Genomic DNA, 7178 nt, shown 5'->3' on the forward strand with positions numbered 1-7178 from the left:
AACTACTGAGCCTGTGCTCTAGAGCCCATGAGCCACAACTACTGAGCCTGCGTGCCTCAACTACTGAAGCCCAAGCTCCCTAGAGCCCGTGCTCTGCAACAAGAAAAGCCACCACAATGAGAAGCCCGCACACCACGACGAAGAGTAGCCCCCGCTCGCCGCCACTAGAGAAAGCCTGTGTGCAGCAATGAAGACCCAACGCAGCCAAAAAAATTAAAAAATTTAAAAACTCAGATTCTGATTTATGGGTCCAAAATGGAGCCCAAGAACCTGTATTATTAAAAACCAGGTAATACCAACAGGTAGGCAGGTTTGAGGCCCTCTGGTGTAGTGGGTTTGGTTTTAGGAGAACAATAATCAGATTGTTCTGAGTGGGAAAAAGGCACATGTCCCACGGGCTCAGCTTGCTAAACCTGCCTGGCTATTTCTCTTCCCTGGACTGCCTCAGCCTTGGGATGGGCCTCTGGCCCTGCCGTTTCCCTTGGACGTCCCCTGCTCTGCTCTCTTGTGCTCCGCTCACATCCTTTCCTCATATTTCTGGTCACACCCGCCAGTCTTAGGCATCTCACCCAAGTTTCAAGCAATGAAGCGCTTTTAGGGAGCAGTTCCAAGGGTGGAGTCACTCTCCTCCTTGAGTGACAGTGGTTTATAATCATTTCCTCCTCTGAATGCCCACCACCCCTCTGTCTGGTGCTTCACGAGGCTTCTGCTGTATGGTGTTTATGAAATAGTTTGCTCTCCCGCAGAGCTGGTAAACTCCTGGAAGGCAGATCAGTTGGGGGTTTAATTTTTAACCCTTTACCTCCTTCAAGTCTTGGTTCAAATGTCACCTTCTCAGCGAGGCTTTCCCTAGCCAGACATTTAACCTCACGCCTGCATCCTACACACCCAATCTCACTGACTCTGCTCAAATTCCCGCATAGCACTTACTACCTTCCGGGTTACTAAATCACACATTTATTCTGTTCCTCCTCTCTTTCCTGACAATCGTGTATAAGCTCCCAGGAGGGTGGGGCTTTCCACCTCCTCTGCGCTTGGATGTAAACCCCAGGACCTGGCACAATACCTCACACAAAGTAGGTGCTGCAGGAAGACGTGTTGGATGAATGAATCTTGAGTGGTCCCTTGCACGCAGCGGTGCTCTCTAAATGCTGTGCATTTGGTTGGGTGGTGGGTTGATTGATAAAGCCAGCCAAGTCAGAGCAAATCCATCTCCTCTTCTAGAAGAGGCCCTGGACAGATAGCCGAGGCTGGCAGATGCTCATTTCTCAAGGCTGATAGAGGGAGCCTTGTTGAGAGTGTCACAGCCTTCCCAGCTGGGCTGGAAAATGCCTTTGGAATCAGATGTCGGGGAGCAAGACTCCAGCTCCAAGACTTCCCAAGGAGCGAGTCGGGGTTGGCTCCCCATCCCGTTCATCAGCCCCAGCTACACAGAGGAGAGGGCTTCAACTGCCAAGGACTTTGTCTTATTGTCCCTGCAGTTGGCTCCCCTCTGGGTGGGAGCTGCCAGGGCAGCAGCCATCAAACCCTGGACACCGGGCTGGGGTAATAATAGCAATTCCATAATTCTCACTCAAGCCACAGCTGAAAGGAGGGACTGCTGGCGGTGACTGGGAAAACAGGAGCCCGGCAACAGCAGGCAGAGGAGCTGGTACTGGCTGTTCCCTCTCCCTCACAGACCTGGCCTTGGGACGTGGCTCATGGACCTCCTTCCAGCCCACTCTCAGTTCACTTTTTCCAAAGCTTGTCACAGAGAGAGGGCTGCGATATTATTCTTTTTTTAAATTAAATTAAATTAATTTTTTATTTATTTAATTTATTTATTTTTGGCTGTGCTGCGTCTTCATTGCTGCGCGCGGGCTTTCTCTAGTTGCAGCGAGCGGGGCTACTCTTCTTTGCAGTGCGCGAGCTTCTCACTGTGGTGGCTTCTCTTGTTGCGGAGCACGGGCTCTAGGCGCACGGGCTTCAGTACTTGTGGTGCTCGGGCTCAGTAGTTGTGGTGCACAGGCTTTGTTGCTCCACGGCATGTGGGATCTTCCTGGACCAAGGCTCGAACCCATGTTCCCTGCATTGGCAGGCGGGTTCTTAATGACTGCACCACCAGGGAAGTCCCTGGGATGTTATTCTTAAGTCTTAGGGGACACAGCGGAGGAGTCTCAGGAAATTCTGATATCATCTTGCAGACACTGCCACAGACAGCCTGCCTCACAGGCAAGAGGGTTTGCTGGTGGGGATGCATCTGAAATGCTACTTCTCTTATATGTGCCTTTTGGCCTCTGGAAAGTGATGCCATTGGATTGAGAAATTACCGCAGAACAATTCTTGCCACTCCTGGGTTGTACAGCTCCCACATGTGTCTGAGCTACCTCTGGGGTCTAACCTTGGAGTGGGCGGGCCTATTACGCTGCCTGGCTGTCTGGGAATCACTGGGCCATTGCAGTACACTCGAGTTCCTCGTTTAGGAAGAGGAAATAACTGTTGTCCTAAAACCTGTCTTGTCAAAGAGCCTCCCTGTGGCACCTGGAGGAAAGCCGGAATTGAGAGCCCAGAAGTTGCTCCAACTAAAGTATCCATTCAAGGTGCTGGGCAAGAAGGTGAAGGTGAGTGGACACAAGCCCCCAGAGAACAGAGGAGGTGGCTCGTGTGAATGTCAGTTATGTCACTGCATGAGATCCAGCCCTGCAAGCCCATATTTAAGGTTGAATAACATTCCAGCCCCCAACTCTGGCATCTGTCTGGACCAGCCTTTCCTGAAAACCACTCTCTGGAACATAAAGCCTATAAGATACTTCATTAAAAAGGGCTCTTCGGTCCCCCCAAGTTGAGGAATGCTGCCTACTTTCTTGGAGACTGACAACACATTTAAAACTATTCAAGGCTCTGAGATGTTCTGCAATGAAGGAATATATTTCATTCTATTGAATCTAGTGTTTCTCAGACTTCAACCCTTTCCCTTTATCACTGTTAAATATCCTTTAGTATTGGGGTTCCCCATATAGCCTACTGGACATACAGGTCTTGAGGATGAGCTTCTAGAAAGGCTAATGGTTGGTTGGACCTACTTGGCACCATTTGGCCCAGGGCCCCATGTGATTTTGACTCATGCCAGTGAAGCCCACTAGCCCAGGGGGAAAGCACCGAAGGTTCGAGCTCACTGTAAGGGCTGGTAACACAGCCTTGTCCCCTGCATTGGCAGGTGGATTCTTAACCACTGCGCCACCAGGGAAGTCCCCCCTCCCCCTTTTTTTTAAATCAAAATGTCTCCTTTACCTGAAAGGCAACAGGTTGACAAAACACCCAGTCTTAATAATATGACATTTTCCCTCTAGTGTCCTAATCCTACAGCTTAGTGAAGGTAACAAATAACTATAATAATTTACATTTGTAACTACACTTAAATCATTACAGAGACTTTTCTGCATCTGATTCATTCACCAGACTTTACTGACTTTGTCTACAACAGACTTTTATCTGCTGTGTCCAAGTTCCTTGCTGGGTGCTGACCACACTGCTGCTGTAATGGCAGGGTGATGAGCCGATGGCTGCAGGAAGGGAGGGTTTGCATCTCTTGGATCAGGTGGGGTTGAATGCAGACGTTGAAGGGTGATCGGCTCACTGGGGGACAAGGAGTAGGTGGGCGGCACAGGATCACTTTGTTCTCAGGACAGTCCTGGAAGTTTGGCAGAATTGGAATAGGTGACCTCATTTTTGTTATTGAAGAAAAGGAGCTTTAGAGAGAGACAGATAACCAGAGATAGGACAGGGAACTGAACCCGATTCTCTCGAGCTCAGGTCACTTCCTCAGCTACTATGGGACACAGAGACCGTCCTCCTACGTGAAGGTGGCAGGCTTTTGTGGTAAACAATTTTTTATAGTTTATCACACAAGCCTGCATCCCTAAGCACTAAGGCTTAGTTTTACCTACATCTTTGATATATCTTTTTAAGCCTCTTTTAATTTAAACATTCCTCCATGATCCCCTTTTTGTTCCTCATCATGTATTTGTTGAAGAACCAGAATCATTTGCTCTGTAGGGCTTCCCACAGCCTGAATCTTTTTTTTTTTTTTAATTAACTTTTATTGGAGTATAGTTGATTTATTATGTTGTGTTAGTTTCTGCTGTACAGCAAAGCGAATCAGTTATACGTATACATATATCCATTCTTTTTTCAGATTCTTTTCCCATATAGGTCATTACAGAGTACTGAGTAGAGTTCCCTGTGCTATATAGTATGTTCTTATTAGTTGTCTATTTTATATATAGTAGTGTGTATCTGCTAATCCCAATCTCCCAATTTATCCCTCCCTACATTTCCCCCTTGGTAACCATAACTTTGTTTTCTACATCTGTGACTCTATTTCTGTTTTGAAAATAAGTTCATTTGTACTATTTTTTAAGATTCCACATATAAGTGATATCGTACGATATTTGTCTTTGACTTCACTCAGTATGACAATCTCTAGGTCCACCCATGTCACTGCAAATGGCATTATCTTGTTCTTTTTTATGCACAGCCTGGATCTTGTTGGTTGCATGCTCATGGTGTCATTTAGCATGTTCTTCCACCCTGTGCATTTCTGGCAAATTAGTAATTGGACCTAGAGGCTTGATCACATTCTGGTTTGATTTTCTCCCTAGATGACAGGTGGTCGTGTGCTCTTTCATCAGGAGCCTCAAAATGCCTGGTCGTCTCTCTTTTTGTGATGTTAGTAGCTGTGGATTCTCAACGCCTAGACTGATTCGTTCATTCATGCTTTGTTCTGATGTCCAGGCTCTGCTCCATGGCCTTGCATCTGGCTTTGCCTCTGTGCTCAGCCCTCTGGAGTGACATGGCTTTTCCTGATCTTCCTAAGCCATGCCCTTTCAGCCTACATGTCCAACCTTAGTCTCCTGTCCAGGAGACCCAGTCCAGGTCAGGAAAAGTCTGAGAAATGAAACTTCCCCCAGGAAGAAGGAAGGAAGACAACTCTATGAGGAGAAGATGCTGTCTAAACTGGCAGACATCCTCTGGTCATTCTTAGATGGAATCTAAGCTCAGGCTTTTAGAAGCTCTTTTTGACTTTTGACCATTTTTAGGTATTTGTAAAATTCTTGTTTGATAGCCTTGAACTGTTAGGGAAAGGAAGGCTTCTGACCAGACTCATCTCACTGTCTGGCTTGCAGATTTGCCTGTGAGCCTTCTTCACATGGATCTGGTCACACTTAATGAAGGCAGGTGGCCAGGGAGACCTTTCTGAGCTCAGAGGAAGGAACACACTAGGACAGCCAGGATGCCGCATAAAGATTTTGTCATCGTGGCAGCTGATTTCTGCATCTTCATAGTTGCCAACAGAGACAACCAGGTGTTCACCAAAAACATTTCCTTTGTCTCCTGGCCACAGGAGATCTTGTTCCTCCAGCCTCTTTTGAGTTAGGTGTGTCCCTGTGACTGAGTTCTGGCCAATGGAATGTGGCTAAAGCATGTCACTCAGGCCTAGCCCATAAACACCATTGAGTGATTCCATATCCTCTGTTTCCCACCTGCTGGCTGGATGGAAAGGGTCCAGCAGAGGACTTAGAGTGTGGCAGAGACATAAGATGGAAGGACCCTGGAGTACTGGGTAGCTGCATAGAAGGCTTCCCACTGGCTAGGAACATTTGCATTGGACTTTGTGGGAGAGAGAAATGATCTTTTATTGAGTCAAACCACTTTACTTTGGGGGATTATTTGTTACAGTAACTAGTGTTATTTACCCTGACTTATATAACACTTCAGGGAGTGAGGAAGTGGCTCATGATGAAAGTGGAGGAAAGGAAAGCAAACCCTACAAAAGTTCTTCAAGGCAAAATGATTGGGCCTTGACCACTTCTAAGTCCCATGTAGTATGATGTCTTTCTCAATATAGTATCACCCCTACCCCAAAGGAATCACTTCTGAAAGTCATGGCTTTCTGAGTTATCTGAACGCCCCTTATGTATGAGGTGCTGTCTTTAGAGAAGAGGTAATGAATCACTAACTGGATAATGTCAGGGCTCCTTCTGAGGCTGAAGAGATGTTTGTAAAAGGGGCAGGGTAATAAAATCATAACCTCTCCACTCTAGGAGTGGCTAAGAGTTGGGGACCCTAAGTCACTGATGAGGCAGAATTTGGCCCGAATGATGGGCAGGAAGTTACTATACATATTTTTTCCATCTTTTTTTAATTGAAGTGTAGTTGATTTACAATGTTGTGCCAATCTCTGCTATACAGCAGAGTGACTCAGGTAGGAAGTTATTATATCAAGAATTGTGACAAAGAAGGGAATAATGCTAAGATCTCAGAAGAAGGACTGATAGAAATCATCACAGATCTGAAACTCCAGTCTCATCATCTGACTCTATATGCTTATTCAGTTGTGTTGGGCAGAGAACACTAGAGTCCACTTAAGAGGTGAGAGGATGTCTGCTAGTTTAGGCAGCATCTTCTCATGGAGTTGTCTTCCTTCTTCCTTCCTTGGGGGAGTTTCATTTTTCAGACTTTTACTAAGACCCTATCTCCTTTCCGATGATGTTTCAGCTTTTGGAGGACAGATGGATACTCTGGTCTTGGTCTTATTTCATCATCTTTACCCTTTAGACTTTCAGCCATTAGATGATTTACGTTCAGGATAGGCTAGCATTTTAGGTTACTGCTTTAGTTAGTTCCAGCTGCTTTTTGTTACACACACACACACGGGTGTTCGTCCTCCAAAAGCTTTCAAGACAGTTGAGTGTAGTAGTCAAGAGAGACCTCTGGGATGCTATAACCATTCAATGGGAGAAGAAATAGTCTTTTAAACAAATGATGCTGGGACAACTGGATATCCACGTGCAAAGAATAAAGTTGGACCTCTACCTCACACCATATCAAGACCTAAATATAAAACCTAAAACTTTAAAACTCTTGAACAAAAAGGTAAAAGCAAATCTTTATGAACTTGGGTTGGGCAAAGCCTTCTTAGATACTCTGTAATGTACACAAGCAACAAAAGAAAACAATAGATAAATTGGACCTTGTGAAAACTAAAACTTCAAAGCACACCATCAAGAAAGTAAAAAGAAAACCCACAGAATGGGAGAAAATATTTTCAAATCATTTATCTGATAAGGGACTTGTATCCTGAATGTACAGGGAACTCTTACAACAATGAGACACATAACCATTTTTTAGTGGGCAAA

Source organism: Eschrichtius robustus, chromosome 12 (genome assembly GCF_028021215.1).
Source record: "Eschrichtius robustus isolate mEscRob2 chromosome 12, mEscRob2.pri, whole genome shotgun sequence".
Classification (NCBI taxonomy): domain Eukaryota; kingdom Metazoa; phylum Chordata; class Mammalia; order Artiodactyla; family Eschrichtiidae; genus Eschrichtius; species Eschrichtius robustus.